The sequence below is a fragment of the Manis javanica genome, chromosome 7 (assembly GCF_040802235.1).
Source record: "Manis javanica isolate MJ-LG chromosome 7, MJ_LKY, whole genome shotgun sequence".
In the NCBI taxonomy this organism is placed as follows: Eukaryota; Metazoa; Chordata; class Mammalia; order Pholidota; family Manidae; genus Manis; species Manis javanica.
The window spans coordinates 36,349,736-36,374,665 of NC_133162.1; the positions used below are offsets into that span (position 1 = coordinate 36,349,736).

The 24,930-nt window shown below is 37.8% G+C and overlaps 1 protein-coding gene and 1 long non-coding RNA gene across 6 annotated transcripts in view; one reads left to right on the top strand and one right to left on the bottom strand.

Moving 5' to 3' along the window:
• The window catches only part of LOC108403483 (uncharacterized), a 288,767-nt gene that overhangs the window by 251,344 nt on the left and 12,493 nt on the right, over nt 1-24,930 (top strand). For all 4 annotated transcript variants that reach the window (XR_012133135.1, XR_012133136.1, XR_001854696.3 and 1 more), the window contains one exon: nt 18,811-18,894. This is a non-coding gene — a long non-coding RNA (uncharacterized lncRNA). The remainder of the gene's footprint in view (nt 1-18,810; nt 18,895-24,930) is intronic.
• The window catches only part of LOC118971520 (uncharacterized), a 304,795-nt gene that overhangs the window by 15,382 nt on the left and 264,483 nt on the right, over nt 1-24,930 (bottom strand). The window lies entirely within an intron of this gene.

The following is a 24,930-nucleotide window of genomic DNA, read 5'->3' on the forward strand; positions in this document are numbered from 1 at the left end:
TAGCATGGCAAAACACACATGAAGGTGAAGTTCTGATGCCAGCAGAAGGTAAAATGAGCATAATCAAAATTATCCTTAAAAATCCCTACAGCAGATGCCATATTGGAAAATGGTATGCAACATTTTTCTCCCTGCATTTTTCCCTGTCAGGGCTTCCTTAGATGAGGCCTGGATGAAGTTAAGGACTTCAGTTAAAGGTCCCTTGGAACTGCATTCAGTTCAAGGATATGTTCAGCGTGGAAACTGAGCCAGCAAAAGGGACAGTTGATTCACAGCCTCAGTGGAATGACTGGCAGATGAAACTCAGGTGTAAATTGCTGTGTCATATTGTGTCACTGGGTTTTCGTTTGTTGGTTTGTTGTTTTTCACTTTTGTTTGCTTTTTCTCTTCTTTTTTTTCCTCTTGAAGAGGATCTGAGCACAGAGAGATCCCTTAACCAAGTATGATTCAATACTGTCATGCAGTAAGAAAAGATAAAGAATTAAGAGCCACAGTTGAACATAGGAAAGATAATCACAAAACTATGTACGTACTAGAGTGTATGAACTGAGTGAGAAGGACCTAGATCCAAAATTAGGCTCTTTTTCTCACTCCTTGGTAATCCTGGAATTGGAATTTGTAAAACTGAAACAATAACACCTACTCATGGGGCTGTAAGAAGAGTAAATGAAATAATATGCCTAAAGTGCTTAACACAGAATCTGGCATACAGTAGGTGTTACAATAATTATTTTTGTATTGTTACCAAAGGGAAAAACTTGGGAAGGAAGATCTGATGTAGCCACAAGAAAAGAATAACACAGAAGACAGAAATAAAGGCTGGGAATGTACAAAAATGTGTTATTTTAAAAGCTAGGAATATACAAAAACATGTTGTTCCATTGAGAGTTACCCCTTCAGATGGGGAGAGCAAATGTTTCTATGAGCAGATATTTTGAGAAGATGATACTTGAGTGTGTATTACTGATCTTTTATCCTTTCCAAGTCCCACTATGCATTATCCCCAAAACAAAGCAAACCCTGGAAGAGCCTGGAAGGGCCATGTAATGGCACCCCTGCCATGAGTTAAAGGTAAGAAGAGAACTTTGTTAACCACTGCTGTAGGCAGGAGCCAAGCCCCAGATAGGGAAAGCAACAGGCTGAAGCCAAAAACTGTACCCCAAACCTGAGGCTAAGCAAAAGCAAATCTTATAGCACTTGAAATTGGGGAAATGAGGAAGAAGAGAAATTCTTTCCCAGTGCTTCAAAAGGGAACAAAAACCACGAAAATCAATATAAGTACTTTGCAGGGATAAAGAATGCCATCCCTCTCACTTCTCCAGGGTTTACTACAGCTAGGAGACTCCGATACCTTGATCTGACCTCTTCTCAAATGTTATGTTATGTGTTAAGTTAACATAAATTCAAGTATTACTATGCCAACAGATTCTTAATAATTTTTTTCTTATTCTTACCCAAGATCTCATTCAAGAAAGGAGTGGGATGAGACAGAGGATACAAGACAATGAAAGGGAAAGACATCTCCCACATTCAGATTGAGCCATCTCCTAGGAACTAGTCTGTTGAATCTTGTTTGCCTGGGTCATGAAGATCAGATCCCATATGGAGCAGTTATAAGAGAAGACTTAACTTAGGAGAAATGGGCATTGCCTGTATCAGTCAGGTTGGGGTAAAAATGAGTTGTCTTAATCTTGGAAAAAAGGAAGAGACTCTTTAAGCTCTGGAGGCCAGAGGATGGTGCCCTCTGACTCTGAGATAGATAAAAAATGGTGGAAATACGTCATTGGAAGGAGAAACAACCCCGTAATACATGGGATCCTGTCAAGAGTTAAGGCTCCTAAGTCTAGGTTTGGGGTCGGTGGCTATTACAGTAACCATGTAGTATGACAGGATGTGTCACTCTCAGCCCTGTACTTGTGCTCTTCACATATATTCAAGCTTCACTGAATGTCCCTTGCTGTGTGTGCCAGGGTATGGCTTGTCCACATGTACTCCCATTCTCTGACCTGATGGGAGGATTGCCCTCCCTACCCACATTAGGCTGGATGTGGCCCCATAACTTGCTTTTCCAGTGAATTGTGAGCAGAAGGAACACGTGTCACTTTCTGACAGAAACTTTGAGTCAGTGTATGATCTACTACATATTCTTTCCTTACCTTGGTGATTATAGAAACAGGGATCAGGATGGAGCCTCCATCATCCTGCAGACCTACATGGCTACAATAAGCAGGACACACCTGCCAACCTTGATGAATGTGCGATGTGAATGACAAATAGACATTTATTATTTGGGGTCATTAAAATATGGATGATGTTTACTGTAGTTTAAACTAGCCTAACCTGACTAACCCAGAAATTAGTACTGGAAGTGGCGTGCTCTCTAACAAAATCCTAAAACGTGGAAACTCACATTGAAATAAAATCTACATCAGCCTGGGCTCTGAGTGACTAAGATTAACAGAACATGTAGCATGAGAAGAAATAAATGTTTTTCGTTTATACTGCTTGGATTATTTGTTAACTCAGCATAATCTAACCTTGATTAGTATCTTGATTAATAAGCAATGCTTTCAAATGTTAAGGGACAAGCTGTGCCCATTCTTGGGGCAAATTAGTATGGAGAGAGGGAACTGTACCAGCTCTCTCTTAATGTGTAATAAACCACCCTAAAACTTAGTGGAATGGCTGCATAGGGGTCTTCTGGAGCACCAGAAATGTTCTTTATCTGGACTGGGGAGGTAGTTACCTGATGTATAGATAGAAATAGGTATGCAGAGAAAATAAATATAAAAATATACCAAGATGAACTCAAGATTTATTGTGTGTATGTATGTTACACCAATCAAATAGAAAAGGAGAGAAACAGTAATAATCTAAAACTGAGTTGACCTGATCTCAACATGCAAGGAGCCCAGGAAAAGAAAAAAGAAGGAAATGAAGATACTCTTGCTCTGAGTAACTATTAAACATTTCCAGAAAAACATGATTAATTGTGTGTCCTAAAAAATGTAAGAATAAAGTATCTTTTTCATGTCTTTACTGTAGGCAAAGAGTTCATAAATCGAACACAAAAAGAACTAACCATAAAGGCAGAGTGATAAATTGAGCTGCATAAAATTAAGTACTACTTTTAATCAAAAGACACAAAACTGGAAGAATATATTTGCAATACATCTATCCATCTATAACATATCTAAATGGCTAGTAAACATGAAAAAATACTTAACATTATAGTCATCAGGACAATGCAAATTAAAACCATAATGTGATGCTATTACACATTCACCAGAATGACTAAAATGGAAAAAAAGAAAATAAACAGTGTTGGCAAGAATGGAAACAACTGAAACTCTCCTATATTAACTAGCATCAGGAGTATAAAACAGTACAACCATTCTGGAAGACTGGTAGTAAAACAGTTCTACTAAATCTACTAAAAGTTTACAAAGCTGAATATACACAGACTCTGTGACTCTTGTGATTCCACTCCTAGGTATACATTTCACCTACTGAAATGCATATGTATTCATTATAAGACAGACACAAGCAGGTTCATAGGATCACTATTTATAACAGCAAAAAATAAATGCATCATGAAGTGTCAAGAGTAATGGATAATGAAATTGCAGTAGATTCATACAATAAAATACTATATGCTATATTCTGCCCAGCAATGAGAATGACAAAGTATCACTACATGAAACGGTGTGGATAACATACTGTCTGTTAAGCATAAGAAGCTAATACAAAGAAGTGTGATCGGATTTATATAAAGCGCAAAAATGAGCAAAACTAACAGGGTGTTAGAAGTGAGAACTGCAGTTTCCCTTGGATTAGGAATAGTGACTGGGAGGGATCAAGGAGAGAGGTTTCTGGGTTGTTGCTAATTTTTCATGTTTTGGTCTGGGTTCTGGTTACACACAGGCATGCAGTTTGTGAAAATTCATTTGCATGCTTTTCTGTACGTATCTGATAGTTGGATACAAGATTTACTTTTAAAAAAAAATAAAATAAAACCAGTTGGACATAAAAAAGATGTAGAGAATCAATGGAGGAGTAGAATAGGAGATAAAATTTCCAAACTACTAAAGGGAAAAATTGGTTAAAGAAAAATATTCAAATAAAAAGCAGTGAAGTGAGAAAGGAAAACAAGAAGCCATGGTAAACTAGATAAAACATTAGAATTAGATAATGAAAGGAAGTTAGAATATAACAGAAAACAAATGTCATTGAATAAAAACCTCCTACTGTAAAGACAAAATTCAAAGCATCTGATAAGATGAACAGTATATATCTTTACACCGTCTGTAAGAGACACACCTAGAACAATGACACGGAACGCTTGAAAAATAAAGGCAGGGAAAGTGATATTGCAGACTGACCCCAGCAGAAGGAGAGCAAGGGCAGCACTTTCTGACAGAATTAACTGGGAAGAAAAAACTTCAAAAAGAAAAAGAGGATTTATTATTGATTATAACGTGTGATCCACCAAAAAGTTAATAGTTGTAAACTTTTATACACCTAACAACATAGCTACAAAATACATAAACCAAAACTGATAGAAATGCAAGCAAAACTGGACAAATCCACAATCATGGTGGGAGACTTAACACACAAATCGTGGTAAAAAAAAAAAAGGTTTAATGTCTTTGATTAACATAATCACCAAACGTGATTAGAGAGAGAAAACTGTTCAGTAGAAAATACAGATTATTCTCAAAGACATATGGCAAGTTCACAAAAAAATTAACCATTTATTACTCTAGAAAGGAAAGCTCAGTACATCCTCAATGAGAAGACATGCAGGCCAATTTCTTGACAATAATGTAATCAACATAGAAATCACCAAGAACGGGATTTGGAAAAAGCCCATCTAGTATCAATGCATGTGCTGGATGTTTAAGAATCACTCATATTACACAGCTCTACTATTCATTGAAATCCATTTCATAGATAAACACATTTGCTTCTGCTCATTATCTACTCCCCACTTCACAGCTGTAAGACAGCAACTAGGATCCACCATTTGTGCAAGTCACAGGACTAGTATTACAGCTGCAGTTAAAACTTAAATCTTATTTCTGCTGGTTCACAGAATCTCAGTTCTTCCCACAAAGGCCTCAGGATGGGTCTGAATTGCCAAAACCCTGTGAGGTTTTGGTGTCCATGCCTCAAAACCGTCATCATCTGTTAGCAAGTCTAAATTTAGATGGCAACTTATATTTGCTTCCATTATTAAAAATTAAAGTGAATCTCGCAAAATTATTGAATAAATCCCAAGTTCAGCTACCTAAACCTTTACCCTTTCACCAAAGACTCTTCAAAACCATGACCTCCTTTATGCCTTTAGTGACAGTTTTGTCCACAAGAGCCACAAATAACATTTAAGCAATATTATTTTTAGTGTTTATCATATCTTTTCATTTAACCACCTTCCCAAGATCTACTCTAGTGTCAAAGACAATTTATGCTTTCCTGTTCCCCCCACTTCCCTCCTTGGGAACCTTTGTATTAACACACTTTCCAAGTTGTGGAGAGAAAGCAGGATGGTCTCTACCCTTACAGACATCTTGAGTAATTCTTGTTTGCATTTCTGCTTTCCTTCAGAAAGGAGTCTTAAAAGTCCAAAAAGATAGCTCAAAAGTTGTGCAAATAGCTAGTGACCACAAACAAACCTTTCCATTTAATTTGTCTCAATCTGTAAGTCCTGTATTAGCCTCTCTTATTTTTTTACCAAAAGCAACTTACTGTCTTTAAGGCTTTCATTTCTTTTTGTTTTATTTCATTTTATTTTCTACCTCTCATTTTTCTCATTTTCCCTATCCTCTTCTCAGTGCACTTTAGCTCTACATCTTGCCAAGAAATAGGGAAGGAACTGGGGCAGGGGTGGGGGTAGAGAGACAAGGAGAAAAAGGAAAAAGAGAAGAAATGGGGCAAAATTAATTATTATAATAAAGTATTTAGAGAAAATAGGTAATGTGAGACTAGAAGAATAGAGAATGAGGTTTTGAGTGGCTTTTACTGTGCAGAATGGGAAGAAAAGTCAAAGAATCAAAGTGAAAGTAAATAAAGCCAAAGAAAAGAATGAAATGGACTTAGGATCTATTTGGTGGCTTGGCCATCAAGTTCATAAATAAATTGTTACTACTGAACAAACTGCTGGCCTTGGACAATAGTGCCAAAAGAAAATGCTTCTTCCTATGCCACATATTAACTTGCAACTTGTCATTGTGTTTGTTATTTAATGAAAGTGAAATATGTCTGATTCTGCTTACTTTAATTAAAACAGCTTTGACATAACTGAACGGTATGACTGGGACAGCAACCACGGCTTATATAACCTTACACACAAATCTTCGGACTTTATGGACAAGACCATACCATTCTATAATGATTTTGCATCTACTGTAGCATACATTTGGAGTGATATTCCTCTTTGAAGCATATCAACACAATTTTTTCATGCAGGAAAATATCTGCTTACCCACCTCCTTCTTTCCTTTTTTTCTGGAGTTTATGAAATAGTAATGTACACATACCTTTGTGCTCCACTCTAAAAATGGTTCAAAAGTAAAGCTAAGTGACACAGCATTATTTCCTGTGCCCTGCTTAAATTTTAGTTTTAGAGAAAACAAATAAGTAGAATGTAATCTGATTTACCATTGTTAGCAGGTCTATGTTGTTCTTACTTGCTGAGCAACTTGTCTTTAATTTCTGAACACCACCCACCTCTGCCTTGGAAGAATTGTCCCTTTCCTGTTCCACCTGGTCTGGAACACATCTCTCCTTTACCCCCATTCTCTATGGGGCAGGGTACGGGCCCAAACATCACCAGTTCAGTCCGCCCTTCAGCAGACACAACACTGGAAGTGTCATAAGAGAAAGAAGAGATGAATATGTTATTTGACAGTCCAGGTTTATTTAACTTAATTTTTCTACTGTAAATCTCTTTTTTTTTTGGTAACTGTTTTAATGCTCAGCTAGTACTTGTTTTAAACAACCCATCATGTGAGAATTCAGTACAGCAGAAAGTTCATCTTTCCTTCCCTAACTTATAGATGCTGTACAGCTTGAAGATAGATGTCTGCTTCCACCAGAAAGGATAAATTTCTTATTAACAACACATTCCTATCTGGGTTGCCTGGGGATAGAAGACATTTATTAATTATTGACCAAAAGTGACAGAAATATTACTAATAGGAATGAGAAGAACAAAAACAATGTACAAACCTGGAATTCATGCTCTGTTATATTGAAATATATGTATATAGGTAATATATATTGAATATATATTGTTATATTGGACTAGCAGAGTGACTAGAGTTCAAAGTATGGTTTTCAAAACCATCTTCAACAATTCAAAAAAAGAAACACATGGGCTTTCTATTTCAACAAATTATTTTCACATACAACTCAGTCTTGAATAGTGGAGTTTTTTTAACATTAATTATTCATCCAGAAAATTGTCGAACAGTCTTATGACTGGACGTCCACATGAGATCTACAAGAGGTCATCAAATCCTGTAATTCACAAACCTCACTGTTCACCAGCACCACCGGGATTTTTTTTTCCAGATCTTTTCCCCTTTTAACAAGTTCCATGAGTGATTCTGATGTACATCTGGCTTGAGATTCCACTGGCTTAGTCCATCTCTCTCCAATTTGTTCATCTTTAATCTTGAAAAACTAAAATTGCAAAATTGTGAATGCTTATAGTAAGAATCATCTCCTTACTCATCCTGTATTTCAGTTTAAAGGTTCTCCTTGATAGTTACAAGCTGTTGAGACCATTTTACAAGCATGACCTACATTACTAGAGCAGTTGTGTGGAGGATGCTGGACCCCCTTTTAATAATAATGGTAAAACCATAAATCGGGTGCATAGAGCATCTTAACCACTCCCTAGATGTAAATTGCTGGGTAAATTCCACTTTTAAAAAATTGTATTAATTCTTTCAGATCAATTGGTTACTAACTAATAAGGTTTAGTATTCATGGTCAAGAATGTAACATATTCTCTCTACACATGTTGAAATTAACATTTTGAAAGTAGCATGGACTGTGTTTTTCCTGGCTTCTGGCAGGAATAGAGGTGGAAATTCTCCACCTCTAAGGAGAGAAGGAATGTAACAGGAAATGCACAGGCAGGAGAACAATCCACTTACATCTCAGGCCGAACTTGTCAATTCCTCGAGCCCTCTTCTGCGCCCCAGCCCAACCCTGCCCCACAGCTACACTAAAATCATTCCGCAGTCTCACTGCATCCCTGCCTACCCCAGTGCCTTTGAACAGACTGTTCCATACTCCATGATAAAGTGTTGGTCTTTTCAGACCCACCTGAAATGTTACCCCTTCTGAGGAGGACTCTTCAGTTCTCCAGGGCCCTCCTCTGCCCCCTCAAAGCCTCTGTTTAGTTTCCACGACAGTGCAGTGTGACTTGCTTAATTAAATCCCCATTTCTACTTGACCTTATCTGCTCTAATTTCCTCTTAAAGTGGCAACTAGAGAGACCAGGTGTCTCCTTGGGGTTCATGACACCACAATAAACTGCTGACTTTAGGATACAATAGACCTACGACTCCAGCATATGCACTCAGCAATGTGCCAATAGAATTCTGTGACTGGGTTGCTGTGGATTAGACCCAGAAAGAGACAGAAGAAACCTGGAGTGAAAAACCCAGGAGTGGCAGCTGTACTCTGGCAGTGTGTAATGACACTTTCCTAATACCAGGACAAAGACAGGAATCAAAGGTTAATGATACAGCTGTGGACCCCAGGAAAGAGACTGCATAGGTCACAAAGAATAGGGAATGATGATCTAGTAACTAAGACTAAGAGACTGTAAAACCCAGGACTCTTTGATTATAAGTCATAAAAATCCCCTAATGAATGTAACTACAGAAGATATGTCTCTCCTTTAGGATCCCAAAGTCCCATTGGATGTCTTTATAATTTATCATATTATCTGTTTTCCTATTAGACTATCAACCCTTCAAGAAAAGCCACTTCAACTCATTCCTCTTTCTATCTCCAACTCCCACCAGGAACCCAGCATATTGCCTGGCATTTAATTTATACTTAACATATTTTTGCTATTGAACTGACCTCTAAGAATATGTCTAGCTTATACCCTCCAAGTCTTAGGGCTAAAGACAAGATTTTAACTCATCGTGTTTTACTGTATGAACTTTAGGCTACTTCTAGAAATTTCTTGATCTTGTCATGAGACATTTTCCCCCTAAATTATGTGTGATGACTAGAGCTCCAGAGGTTGTAGAAATAAACAGATATGGATGGAAGAGGGGAAAAAACACAGACTCTACTTTTCCTTAGTATGGATACATTGAAGCAGTGTTTCTACTGCCTGAGAAAGTAAAAGCTTATTCAATTACCCTGCGGTTTTGAAATGAAATCAGCTACTGTACTGACTGCTTATTGCTCCAGGCAAGCTTGGGTGTGCTGGCTGATATTTGCTGCAGCAACTCTGATACAGGGTAAGATTTCTGAGTGGCAGAATGATATCAGCTCTTTGCAGAAGTTAGCTGCAATTTTATTGAAAAAATAGTTACCTGACAAGATCGAGCAATAACTGCATATGCATAAAAATGCCTCAGTAGTCAAAGAGCTGTAAAGTATCCATTTTATCAAATTGACTTACACAGTAGAGGGAAAAAAATACCTGCTTTTCTTCTGCCTTATATATCATTAAGTGGGCCTATAAAATATCACTGCTTTTCTTTCTTGCCTTTTATTACCACCAGTCCAGACAAGGTTATTCATAAGAGTAAATGGACATTCCATCTTATGGCATATCTTCACAAGGAGAATGCCAAATTCTTAGTTGTCTTCTCATTCATTCCCTATGTATTTAATGCATTGATTTTTATTTAATGCGAGACATAGGATTTGGATATAGAAAGATGAATAAGTCATAGTCCTGGCCTTCAAGGAGCTCAAAATCTACTACGAGAAAACAAACAAAACAAAATTACCATATAGTATCATAAGTGCTATGATAAAAGTTTTACAAAGAAATGTATTATCATGGAGAGAAAAGCCTCTAACTCCACCCTTGTGAGAGGATGGGAACTTGGGAGGGCTGAGTGTGTTAATATGGAGATGTCACAGGACCCTGGCTGCAGTATGCTGGGAATTCTGGAGACACTCTTACTTTGGGGTCTCCTGAGCTTAGTAACTTTCTGTTGGAGTGATAGATTAGTAACAGAGTTCATTGTTGAATGCAAAGTCTATGTAATTCTGGGACTAAGTGAGAATCTGGGATTTACTGATTTAGCATGAACCCTATCCATGGTCTGAATGAAGCAAGCCAAACAGATGAATTAGTAATTTAATTTACCCAAAAGCCAGGTTCTTTAACCCAACCTCCATTGAAATTGTTTCTCCGAATCTCAGTCACCTTAATTCCAGGTTTACTCTCTAGTCAAAAAGGCAATGCAGGTTTAGTAACACAGGCATAATTAGGCACTGATGGGGTTAAAGTTGGTAAGCATGAGAACACAATAGTAGTAGGAAACCTGGTTGTAAAACTTGGAACACCAGGCATAGCAATGGTTGAAAATAACACTCTTTGGGAGATTATAAAAACATAAAAATGGTATACTTAAAGGATGGGTGATATGGTATTATTGCCCGTTGTAGTACAAAATACATGGCCCTTTGCTCTGTCATCCAGATCATGACTTTGGACTCCAGGCATAATGGAGATACGGAGCAAGTATTCTGGTCCCATTCATGGAACTTAAGGACATTTTGTAGTTGCCCATGGATACCAGTATAGGAATGAAGATGGCAGAGCTTTTTTCTGGAGTTTCCTTGATTTTTCTTGCTGACTGTAATTTGGTTCTCAGCCCCACCATCTACTGAATAAAAGTCTAAGGATCACTACCCAGTGTCCTTACTAAAGTAATTCAAATCCAAGAAGTATATCCTAAAATAAGTCTACTTTCTCAAGAAGTGATTGCAAGTATTGGATGTTCCCAATTATGTAAACGATTATCACAAGAGATATCCAAATACAATTTTTTAACAATAAAATAATTTAAAACAATATGTATTATGTAGCACTTTGAGGAAGTGTCTATTCATAAAACACATAAGAAGATATTGTGAAATGAGACAGTGTAAAGGTGTTACAGTGACAAAATCTTTAGGTTCTAAGGAAATTCCAGTTCCATGTTCTAGAATAAAGAGTCTAGTTATGCCCAGGATGCTTATGTGGCTTATATTTCGAGGTGGACTGGGAGGCTCTAAGCCAGTGAGCAATTTTATTATGCAAGCAGCACATGTTTTATTTTGTAAAATTTAGAGAATACAAAGAAACAAAAAGATAATAGGAAAATAACTAGAACCCCATGAATTATCAGTTAGCCATTATTAGCAAGCTTCTCCAAAGCATACTTTCTAGATTTTTTCATATGCTTTAGTTGCAAAAAAATTAAGGAATTATACCTACATACTTTTGTAACCTGTTGACATTCACTTAATACATTTTAAGCTGAATGGTATATAGCATCTTGGAATTTATAGTATGATTTATTTAACCAGTACCCCATTGTTAGATATTTGGATTGCTACCAATTTTTCTCTATAATAAATAATTCTACAATGAATATCCTTGTAAGTAAATCTTCACACATACCCTAAATTCCATTAAGATACATTTTTAGAAATGGAATTGAGGGGCCAAAGCATAGGCATATTTAAAATTTTTCTCTAAGTACTGCCCAATTTTCCTGCAGAAAGTTAGTATTGTCAAGTCTGAGACTGACCATATCCATAGTCTGATCATTCGTTTTCATGGACGCTATTCTCTCATTCTAACTGGTGTCACCTGTATTGCCACTGTATTTCAGTGACCACTGAGGGATTCTTGGATGTTCCAAAGCTCACCACAGTGGTTGAGAATAAGCCTAATTTCCTTAGAAACTGCTTCCATTTTCCTGAGTAGTTGCATATGGCTATCATGCAATCTTTTTCAGATTTGCCCAGTTAACAAGTTTAACACAATCAAGAGTGTTATGGAGTATCATCCCAATAGACCACAATTTATGTCAAATCATGTGTGAGTTTTCTTGATGAGAACAATTTATATTGAGAACAGATTTGAATGATTTAGTATTTAAACATCAGCACTCACCCTCTGAGCCATTTCTATTATGCAAGAATTTGGCTCAGGAGAGAGATGCTTCAAAACACTTTTGTTTCTGTCTAAGGCTAGTACTTGAACATGTTTATTTGGTCATTTCATTAAAATCTATTAATTTGTTAATATCCCTTGCCACAGAGGACCGTGTTAAGAGGGAAAGTCGATTTTCAATCTACAGGGAAAATGACAGCCTTGCTGGTTTTAACAACCTATTACAGGAATTGTCTTCTGGAACACCTGGGCTGCAATCTCCAACTAAATTCCTTCTGCTGCTTTTCCTTCTTTTCTTTTGATTTTTTTCAACACTGAAAAAGGATACAGTCCAAGAGGCAATTCTAAGAAAAGGAAAGGATTAGAAAAGAGAAGGCTTCACTCTGAAGCACCCACAGGACACCATGGAAAGCTCTCGAGTACTTGAAAAGAAGACCTCATTCCCTGGACCTAAATCAGGATAAATCCTCTTGGATGTAGTTTAGGACTGGATGGGAGTGATAAAATCACAGTACAACTTTTAAGCATGGGCTTTACAAGCTGCATGTCCTCAAAAAGATAATAATAACTTCAAGGGATTTAGGTGAATTCAACAGGTGCACTCGCTCTTATCGTTTTATGGTCTTTTAATAATTGTAAGATCTCACGTCTGACCCCAGAGTACACAGGTTGAACCATCTTGGCTTTACCATCACACACATTTCAGTCTAAAAGCTAAAGATGCAATTCCCCTGGCCCAGGATTGAGCGGGATGGAGGGCACTGCACAGCCATGGGTAACAAGGCCAGTTTAACTCAGACTGTCGGTCATATGATATTTCCAGCCACAGTTTTTTAATCAGTCTACAAGCAGCTTACCCAATCACAAATGTATTTCAAGCATTTTCTCTTTGCCAAAAGCATTCTCATTTTCAAAATCTCACAGACCCAAATTAAATTCATACTGGGAATTATATTCCACCAAATTAAATTTTAATTCATACATCGTCCAGAAAAAAGCATCTAAGAGCTATCAGATAGATAACAATTTATGAAACACTTTTCATATTTATGAAACTTTATGAAAACACTTTTCTAATGTAGTGTAAAAATCACCGCCACTACAATTAGCCGTTTTGTTTCCAAATTTCATAAAAGTAAGTCATAAAAATAAGTAACAAATGCAAATAATTTTTTCATTTGAAAACCATTTTTCACCTGCAAAATTGCCTTTGATTCTTTGGTAGCAAAATCAAGGTGATACAAGAAAAACTGTTATATTTGTTACCACCATTTACAAATGAATAAACTACTTTTGATTATTTGCTAGTTTTCCTGGCTGTAAAGTTGTCCACTATCATTGAAAAGAGAAAATGGATTTTCACAGAGATCACAGTAATAGTCATCATCCTTTATGTGTCTGTTATGTTTAAATATATAACATAAAGCTGTTTATTAGCTATTTAAACTGGTAACAATTCTGTGAATCATCATTTTTCCCTGTTAACATGAATAAACCAGCTCAGAGGTGTTAAATTATTTGCTAGTGTGTGACGGAATCATATATGAATGCAGATACAGCTCCAAAATGTGTTGTGGTTGATGTGTCAAAAAGCGCGTCTCTGAGCTTCCAGTCATGTCAGCTTCTCTGTGGTTACTTCCACATTTCTTCTGTAAGTTGTGATGGTGCTTAGGAAACATCCCAGTCCTTCTTTTTCACCCATTTGTCTACTTATAAATTCATTTATTAAAGAAATAATAAATGATTACTGTATTTGGCACTGTAGAGTCAAAATGACTGACTACATGGTCATAACCTCCAAGATCTCACTTTACTGAGCAAAATATACAGATTTTTTAAAGTTATCTCAAAGAGCCTAAGTTATGTGATGCCAGAAGGCATAGCATGCTCTGGTTGCCCAGAGGAGAGGAAGAATACATTTCAAAGACAGGAAAACCTTCACTGGTGAGACAACCAATTTTACTGGGTTTTGGGGCATGAGTAAGAGTTTACCAATATTTTTGATCCCCATTCCTTGCCTTTTGAAAATGATTCAGCATGTAATTAGAAAAATTCAAAATACCTTTCACAAGTTGAGTCTCTTTTACATAAGTTAAAATATTTAAATAGTTTCAATGGGTTTCCTTAGGTCATTCAAAAGAATGTAAGAAAGGCAGTTTGTTCTAGAGGGAAAGTATTAGAGTTCTTCAGGCAGTATAGAAAAAGAAGAGGACCTTTCTCTCAGAGAAGACTGGGTGCCAGTTTGGCTATTGTAGGTTTTGTTTGGCTAGGGTTCATTCTTACCAAAGTCTAGTTTCCTCAATGTCAGAGAAGTCGTCTGAAGAGTCTAAGGAATACATCAAATCAAGAGAAGGTGAGATTCTTAAACAAAATGGTATTTTGCTTTTTATGTTTCTTTTATTCTACTAACAATTTGTGCGATGTTTCTTGTTAGAAAAGGGTAAAGTCTTTCTATGGATCTGCTAAACAAGAACTCTAAACGACGTGGCGATCATGTTTTATTCAAGTCTTTAGTGGTTTGTAGTGGGCTTTGCAATGTAGGTTGTAAATAAATGTAGGTTGACCAAACAGGAAGCCCAAACCCAGCTAGCTGCTCCCTTTCAGGTTTTATGTCCCTTTCCAGACAAATTTGCCTACTCTGCCACCTACTGGCAGGAGGAGACATCGTTGGGCTGAGCTTAGCCTGAGCACTCAAACCTAATTCACATGAAGATTATTAACTAAGAAACTCATGGTGATCCCCTCCACTAGATGCGTGATCAGTCAGAAGAAGAAAATATTGATAGTAAAGGAGAGTTTTGAATTTGGAAAACTAACAGAGCAATTACTTCTCTGAGCATCACATTTACAGAACTATTTCGAGCATCTTCATCCTGATTTTTTCCTCCAGTATGTGCTTCAGCCTCTATGAATCTTAATGTCCTTTCCTACCAAAAGGAGACAAGGATATCTTCACTGGTCAACTCACAATACATTTTGGGGACAAATAAGATAAAGATGAATTATCACCATGAATTTTCTCCTTTAATCCTCTTAACACCCCTCTCAAAACAAACAAACGAATCCTTTGAAAAGGCTATTATATTTATTTGTCTCATTTGCCAGAGGAGATGACGGAGTCCCAGATAGGTGATTCTCCGTGATATGTAAGTCGATTTGAAAAGACAAATCACAGATCTGGCCTTAAGGTTAGAAGAGAATTCTTAAAGACAACCCCCAACAGAGATGATATAGATAGATGATAGGTGGGAAAGGTAAAATTATTTGGGAAGAGGGTTTGGGAGGAGAAAGGGAATCATTGGACTATCAGAGAGGAGCAAAAGAGACATTTCAATGTAATATGTGAGTTCTAACATAATCAGCCAACCCTCATAATGAGATGCGTCCTTGCAGAGGAATGCCAACATCTCTCCTGATTTACACATAAAAGAATTTATTGTTATTCTTGCCTCTCTAAAGCAATGTAAGATGAACAGGATCAGTGGCAATATATTGTGCTCTCCTCACAGTTTAATGCCATTTCAGGCTATTAATAATTTATAAAAACAAGTAAGAACGTCCAGTATCAGTTGAAGCTCTAATCCCCTCAAAGTAAAGAATAGCTCCTAGGTTACCATTTCCCTTGCAAATAGAACTCAAGTAATGGCAATTTGCAGATGACCCTAACTTTCCTCTTCAGCAGTGACAGGAGAGAGCCTGGCTGGGCATATGTGGGAGAATGACCCCAGGTGTACTGGTCAGTCCCATTTCTTCATTAAGTTTACAAGCATATAGGGCAAGGAGTACCAGGTGACAGTAAGATGATCCTCCCTCTTCAAGGGTGAAAGGAAATTGGAGATAAAACCGCCCTATGAACATTAAAGTACAAAATCAACCCATCAGAATGGATAGGTAAAGTCCCTTGAAGGAGCCTCCATGGCGTCTATGCCATTGATACATACTCATTGTGTGTAAAATTGTAGCATTTCCAGAATATCTCGCCTGGCTTTAGTGCATTTGCATATCCTCAGGGGTGGAGAGAAGTTCATCTCCGTATCAGTGGGTAATTACCTGGGCAACCGAGGGCGTGTCTGAACCTGAGAGGTTAAGGGGAGGGGGCTGGCTGGCTTCTTCCAGAGCAGAGGAGAAAGAGATGGCCCGGTTCTGCAGTTTGTGAGCAATAAATGGGTTTTAAACTTTATTTCTCCCTTTGACTGATACGGTTTTTAGAGTTATTTTGCCCTGGGATTTCTTTTCCCTGGACTTACACTCATTCACCCATTCATTTGTGCATTTGTAAATTTAAAAGACAAAATGTGTCTCTCTGAAGGGAGAGTCACTGGCAATAGAAGGCTAGAAAACCAAGCGTTTCTAAGATAAACATGTATGGTGTTCCTCATGGGGAGCAGGAAATCTGTCCCAAAGACCCCGAGCTGTCTAGTCCCAGTGGCACTTCCACCTTATCATGGAAAGAGATGCATCAGGTCCCTCCAACATATGATTCACTGGAGTCTCTCTCCTTGTCATACATCACAGAATCTAAGACTCAAAGCGCCAAATCAGAGATGTACTTTATTTTATATATTGGTAAAGAAGAAAAAACAAGGTGCCATTACACTGTGCTATAGCTTTTGAGTTTGTTACCTGGACAGTTGACTTACCCCTTCTGCTAGACTGCAAGATCTTAGAAACCAAGGACCAGTTGAGATTCATTTTTATTTTATACGAAAGCAAAGTGCTGGTTTGGGCTTTATTTCGTGCATCTTCCTGCTGCCCACCACCATCCCAAAATCTACTCTCCACTTCTCCACTTCTCCATGCTGTGTTTAACCCAGAAGACTAACCTGGAGGCTGCCTCAGCAGTTCTCAAAGCGTAGTCCCCAAGACTCTGGGCCTCCATAAGACTTTTACAGAAGGTACACAAGGTCAAAACCACCTTTTTAACTGTATTAGCATTTGAACTGATGGTACAAAAGCAAAGGAAGGCTCCAACTGCTGCAGCCTGAGCAGGAATCCAGAAAGTGGCACCAACCTGTACTGGTAGCCATCATAATCTTCCCTTGCCAAGCACCTCAACTTTAAAAAATGCCAGTTTCATTTAAGAATGTCCATGATAAAGCGGCAAAGGCAGTATTAATTTTATTTAATCTCAGTCTTTACATCCACATCTTTTTAATACTCCATGTAATGAAACAGAAGTATGCATAAAGCATTTTTGCTTTATACGAAAGCATGATGGTTGTCTCAAGAAAAGATAGTTACAGAATTGTTTGAGCTGCAAGCTGAGTGTCTCCTTTTCTTACAGAACACCATTTGGAAAAAACATCAATAGACAAACTATGGTTATTCAGATTTTTGCAGGTATTTTCTCAAAAATAACACAAATGGGTCTGTCCCTTCAAGGAGAACAATACAATTTTGCCAATGATAAAAATTTGAGCTTTCAAGCAAATACTAGAATTTTTTAAATTTATATCGGCTACTGTAAGATTCACAGTTTCACAAAGCTTAAAGGTATTTTCAGATGAGATCAGTGATGATATTAACAAATGTGACTTTTTTACATTGAATATTAAAATGTGTCAGTGTTTGGTAGATCTGCATAATTCACTGGACCAGTATTTTCCAAATGACCAAAGCATAAAACAAAGTGATGCATGGGTAAAAGGTCCATTCAAAGCACAAAATAGACTGTGAATTTTAATGTAACCTAGTACAAAAAGTTCATTGATATAATTTCAGATTTCACAGTTCACTAACCTTTAAAAAACTACTTAATGAGTTTTGGTATATTATTAAAGAAGAATAACTATGATTATTTGAAAAGATACTTAAAATACCCCTTCTTTTTCCAAATGCATATCTATTGGAGGCTAGACTTTCTTTATACACTTCAACCAAACCAATATATCACAACGTTTTGAATGCAGACGATAGTATGAGATCTAGTCGTCTTCAGTTAAGCCAAACATTAAAGCGGTTCTCCAAAATGTAAGACAATGCCATTCTACTCACCATTTCTTGAACTATATAACTGTGTTTCATTAAAATGTGTTTGTTGTATTAACATGCAATAGGTTTGTTGTTTTGAAATTGAATTAATAATGGTTTTAGTTTCTTACATTCCATTTCTAATATGGTATGGGAAATATCAAAATATATAAACTACATAAACAGAAGCTCTTTGGGGTCCTCAATAATTTTTGTAGTGGAGTTCTGAGACCAAAAAGCTTGAGAACTGGTAGATTACATAAATGGATCCTCTTACATTTGGATCCTAGCTTCCAAGTGGGGCTGACCAGTGGGGGAGCTCCGGCAGATCAGAGAATGAGAGGGAGAAGTGAAGAGATTTATCCCCCAGCTCCCTCCCTGCAGAGCCACTTGGGCTCACGGTGTTTCCTCTCCTTGCATTCCCCACCCATAGGCCCTGTCTGCTGACTCTCCCTCTGGCTTCTCCTTGCATCCTCTGCCCTTGGGTCCAGCAGTGGCAAAGTCTTTGCTATTTTTAGCCTCAGGTCACAGACCTATCCCACCACCCCTGTATTTCTCTACCACATGTTTAAAAAGTCTCTTGTTTAGTCTCAACTCATAGGAACTGATTAGGCATTTTTATCTTGTACACATGCAAACTGAAAAATAGAAGTGAAAATAAATTGTTTGAAATTTCTCCACAGTACAAACCTGGTTCTTCCTAATCACTTTTTGCTTCAGAGTCACTGAAATTCTTCTTTACCATCCCCTGTGCCATCAAGGTCATGGTGAGTACACATTTCTTAAAAGACTTACCCAGATTTGTCTCCAGATTTTCTCCCAAGGTGCTGACCCATTTTGTAAGTTTTGATGCTAGAGCTTTTGATTTTATGTGTATGCAAATCTTAACAAGCCACATCTCGATTGCTGTCTCGCCAGTATGATTGCAAAATATTTTGTCTACATATACCATAAGTTCGGAGTTATTAAAATGTGATAATATATGTGTCTTGGAATTAATGGAAAATGATAGTTTCATTCCATGCTCAGCAAGCAACCTCCTAATTATTTGGCTTCACATGAAGCATCGCCTACTCTCAAATGCTTCCATTATTGCAACATTGGTTCTTTCATTTCACAGCTGCTTTAAAAATCAAAGTCAACTTGCAAAATTATAAGGAATTTTGGCATTCCTGACTCTAGCGGGAAAAGGGAATTACTAGTCCATATCTCAGTCACCAACTGCTTTGGCATGTTTTAACAGATAAGCCGAACTTTCAGTCTAGGGCTTTTTCACTCCCAGGAAGACAGGGTTCCCTTGGGCTTCAAGGGCACCTGGCCCTTTATGGTGAGATGAGTCCCCTGTCCCAGGCACAGCTCCAGGCCTCTAAGCAGGTTGCTCAAATCCTCAAGTATCCGTAGATAGGAATTTCTTGCTCCCTCCCCCCTAGTTCTGGGATAGATTCCACAAGAAGATTCTCTCTATATTTTTCTGTTTTGCCTCATCTTTACTTTTGACTCTCTCCCCTTCTTTTTTTTTTTAAACAATATGTCATTCTTAATAAAACTGCTCTGCTTAATAAAATTGACCCTGTTTACTTCAAGACTACTTTTCCTAATTAGCTTGCAGTTGCTGCTTTTTGCAACATCAGTCACCTCTTTTCCAGATCCCACTTTATCTAATATGCAAAATCTTCGTTTTCTTGTTTTTGTCAATCCATTCTGGTCCATCAAAAAGTCATCATGCACAAAGTGATCAAATCATAAACAAGCATCATCAATATGCTTTTCATCCACAACAGAAACACTCTTGTCATTGTGTATAAATTCACTCTTCATATAGTAAAGTGAGGAATGTGGTATAGTGCACATTTAGTTCAAGACAAAGCAAAATTGTTTTAACATTTATTCAGTGTTTACCAGGCACCAGGCATTATTATGCTGAGAACTGTGCACGATGTTATCATATAACCCTAAAACCAACCAACCACACGACTAATAATAAGCCCTGAGGCTTACAGAGATTGATAATTCATCCAGAGTCACAGATAATAACAGGTCCAGCAGCCAAGACTGAGTATGAGTTTCTGGCCTCAGAACCTAAACTCTAAGCTAGCTTTCTTTCTTTCTTTCTCTTCCTTCCTTTCTCTTCCTTCCTTCCTTCCTTCTTTTTTTCTCTTTCTTTCTTTCTTTCTTTTTTTGTAACTGCTTTATTGAAGTATTGTTGATTCTCTCTCTCTCTCTCTCTCTCTTTCTTTTTTTGTAACTGTTTGCTTTCTTTCTTTCTCTCTTTCTTTCCTTTCTTTTTTGTAACTTTGCTTTATTGAAGTACTGTTGATTCTCTCTCTCTCTCTGTCTCTCTCTCTCTCTCTTTCTTTTTTTGTAACTGTTTGCTTTATTGAAGTATTGTTGACATAAAATCTTATATTGGTTTTAAGTATACAACACAGTGGTTCAACAGTTACCCCATATTATTAAGTCCTCACCCCCACTAGTGCAGTTACTATCTGTCATCATGGGAAGATGTTACAGAATCTTTGGCTATACTCTCCATTCTGTACCACCATCCCTGTGATGAACTTACATTATGGTTGAAAATGTGTGTGCCCCTTTATCCCTCTCACCCTCCTCACCCACCCACCCCAACCAGTAGGTGGTAACCACCAGTCACTTCTCAGTGTCTCCGAGTCTATGTTATTTTGTTCATTTTGTTTTGTTTTGTTTTTAGATTCCACCAATAAGTGAAACCATAGGGTATTTGTCTTTCTCTGCCTGGCTTATTTCACTGAGTATAACACCCTCTAGATCCTTCCTTATTTACTGAACACCCACTTTGGGCAAGACCATGATCCAGGCACTTCGAGGAAGAAGAGCAGGGGAGATGTGATCCCACCTCTCAAGCAGCTCCCCTACCAGCGGGGGAGACAGACACGTATATAATAACACTAGCGCCCAGTAGATGCATTCTGCACTCAGTGAGATCCAAACCAAGCACTGCCAGAGCACAGAGATCCAGCCAAGGACACAGAGGAGGGCTTGGAGGAGGAATGGGCATTTGAACTGCACTTGAGCGATGGGTAGAATATAATGAGAAAGCTCTTAAAAGGAACAGGAAGTAGGCTGAATGCCTAAGGGTCTAGGGAAGGGAAGAAAAGGAAGCTGAGAAAGAAAGTTATTTATTACCACCTGTCACTACTTGTGATTCTGCTTCTTACATTCATAATCAGTCCATCAGTCCAAAGTCAGAGTTCAGGAAGGACAGCCCACCCCTCAGAGCAGCCCATTGGGTAGGTGGGTTAGCTGCTTGGTTCCCCACCAGCTGCAGCTATGCCCTGGGGCCAGAGGCTGACAATGAGTTCCTCAAAGACTTCTCCTGTCTGTCCACCTGCCATCCCCTCTCCCCTCACTTCAGCTCACACTCGGGCTCTCATTTCATTCTTCACACTTGCTCAGTCTGAAAGAGGTGGACTGAGCTGATGGTGGAGTTGTCGCCACGACTGTCAGAACAGGGGGTGGGGGGCAGGGGCTGCAGGATCCCTGGGACTAAGGGTTAAAGAAAGACAAAGACAAAGAAAAAAACACCACCACCAGACAGCCTCTGGGCAAATTTGACTCCTCTCCTCAGCTGGCAGAGTATTTAAAAGGTTGGCATGCCTCGGGCGGGGCAGGCACCCTCCAGTCCCACGGTACCCACCTTGATTTTGTCACCCAGCGCTTCATATGCTTAATTCCTCACAGACTTCCTCAAGCCTCTGAAGTCCTGATTTCTGAACTGATCAAAACTTGACTTTCAAAGTAAAACAACAAATATAAAAAAGCCTTGATCAGGATAATACAGTTAGTTAATACCAAAAATGAGAATTAAAGGCTAGAATTTCCTCTTATTCCAATGATTTTCCCAGCTACACTGTACCTATCAAACTTGTCAGTAAAGTTGGATTTGCAGAGAAATCTTAACACAATATTCAGGTGACCATAGATCTTATACAAAGAATCAGCAAATATATATACCTCTGTTGTTTTGCTTATGTAGACTTGCCACCCTATTGACAGCAGTCATTTAATTTTGTTTATTGAAATCCAGCTATATCCCAAAAAAGATTTTACATTATTTTGCAAAGACATATAAGATTCATTAATAATAACAAATTAAAGGTACATGATAAAGAGGAAGCAATAGTAAGGATATGGGGCTGATTTAAAACACCTGTCATGAAGTACTATTTGCTGGCCATAGTAAAGTGGGACATTTGCCTCCAAATTTTTAAACAGTTCATGTTTTTCTAGTCTTATGTTTATAATTCTGCTTCCCAAAGATAAAATCAAACTCACTGCCAAGACAATAAATAATACTTTTTCATAAAGCCAAAAATTTCACTGGCATTGTATAATATAATGAACCCAACCCTCAAACCCTCCTAGATGTTTGTGATTTTCATCTGATGAATACAGAGCATAATTTATTTAGGTTACACAGTGACTCCTAACTTGTGTACAACAAGTCCCTGGAAAAACTGAGTTTTTTTTCCAAGGGTCCCACAGGTAGTGCCCATAAATTTATTTCATGAATAATTGTCTCACTTATCAAAAAATGTTCGAATATGTATAGCTGCTATTGTGGTTATAAAATACTTTTAATTTAAATTTGACAGGATTCACGGAGGCTTATTTTCTCATTCTGTATTTGACAATAGGCACAAAAGTACAATTATTGTCATGAGGTCATGGTGGGCCAGGGGTTCAACATGACATTGCAGTGTGGGAAAGAACATCTTCAAAGACAAAACCAATACAATATGGTCACCTGCAGCCACCAATGATTCAGGCTGGTCACTGCCAGTGTTGTACCAGTCGGCAAATATCAACATGCTTGTTTTTAATAAATATCCATTTTATTATCTCCCTTGTTAAAAGAAATTGGGAAGCACTCATCTGGAGGACTTAATAGGTTGTGTAACCCATGAGCCCTTCTCTATCAATATTTTTTTCATGACTAAGAGTTTGAACAGAGCAAAAGAAATTTCAGATTCGTAATCCTGGACAACTGCCTGGCTTGGGCACCTTCTTGCTACTTAAATTTGAGATGAAATGTTTTAACTTGTGGCTGAGCTTGCGGATTGGTTGACACCCTTTTTGAAATTTGAGAAGCTTGTCACGGATATACATCTCATCTCCATTCTGAGAAGGGATTCAGACACTATAGGGGAACAAAGGTGAGTTTTTATTCCTCTTCATACCTGCATCCCTCTACCTTAACTCCACAGACTAAAAGGCAATTCCTATTCCAGAAGGATCCAAATAGAATGACCAAAGCTGCTCAACCCAGAATATTTCACAGCCAAATGAATCCAAATGGCTGATTCACATTTTAAAATATCATTCATGGACTGCCTTATGTTTGAGGTGTGTTATTTCTTGCCATTTCCTTCATGAAAAACATGTGCTGGGAGCACTGAGGTGACTTGCTATGTGAAATTATTGAATATGAACTAGTTAAAAATTAGGTGCTGTCTGCAAAACTGTTTTCATTTTGGCATACCCAGTCTGTAGTCTTTCTCTCTTGTCTTATTTAGATGGCATGTGAAGTTTTCTACTTAAGATCACTCCTAGATCATGATACTGAAGACACAGTAGCCTTATATGAAAGAATGTTCATCCCAATGTGTTATCAGATGATAAGAAACTAATTAAAATGAAGGAAAGTCAGGACAGAGCCATGCTTTATCTCACTGGAAAAGCTTGCCTATTTGATTAAGGAGCACCCCTACTCATTTTGAGTCTTGTGGAATATTATCTTTCAGATTCTGTACAAGCACCAGTAGCTGAGTATTTGGGGAGAGAGAAAGGAAGGTATTTGGAATTTATTTAATCAACTATTTGTTCACACACCAAAAGCTGATGTAAGTCAGTGAAAATGACATATAATTCTCTATTATTCCTAATACATTTCTGCATAAAATTAATATATCTCTATAGAATATCAATGGCTAAATTCCACCTCCTCCTTATCTAAATTATGAGCTAGAAAAACTCACAGTTTCAATAAATAAATTGGCCAGTATTTTGAATGGAATGTTACAGACCTTAGGAGTTATAAAGTTTATCATTTCAAAAAATGGAGTCTGTTACACTCAGGGCCTCACCAACTTGTGCCATACCTATACTTCACTAAAGGCAAACATATCAGGAAGCAACATGGCCTGCCGTGCAGCATGTGATCTGAGCTTAGGCTGGTGCAAGCAGTATTTCCTGGGTAACTTACTTCGTCTGAGTTTCATGACCACACATACTAGGGAAGAACAATGAGTCAGGGGTTAAATAACTTGCTCTAAATGGACCTCAGATCTGTGAGGCAGGACTTGAATCTTCTGAGATATAGTCAATGGTTAAATTTCCAAGCAAGAATATTCTTCCTCTGCCTTGATTCTCTTGCTCTATCAAAAACAGCACCACAATGAGATACTATTTCATACCATTTTTTCAAAACATTATCAAAACCAAAACACTTACTATTATCATGTTGGTGAGGATGTGGAGAAACTGCACTGCTGATAGAAAAGTAAAGTGCTACAACCTCTGTGGAAAAGTTTTATGGTCCCTCTAAAAGTTAAACAGAATTGCCATATGATCCAGCAATTCCACTTCTGGATATATATCCAAAAGAACAGAAAGCAGGGACTTGAAAGATACTTACACAGCAATGCTCATAGCAGCATTATTCCCAGCAACCAAAAGGAAACAACTCGATGCTCCATCAACAGAAAAATGGATAAACAAAGGGTAGCACATCCATACAATGGAATATTACTTGGCCATCAAAAGGA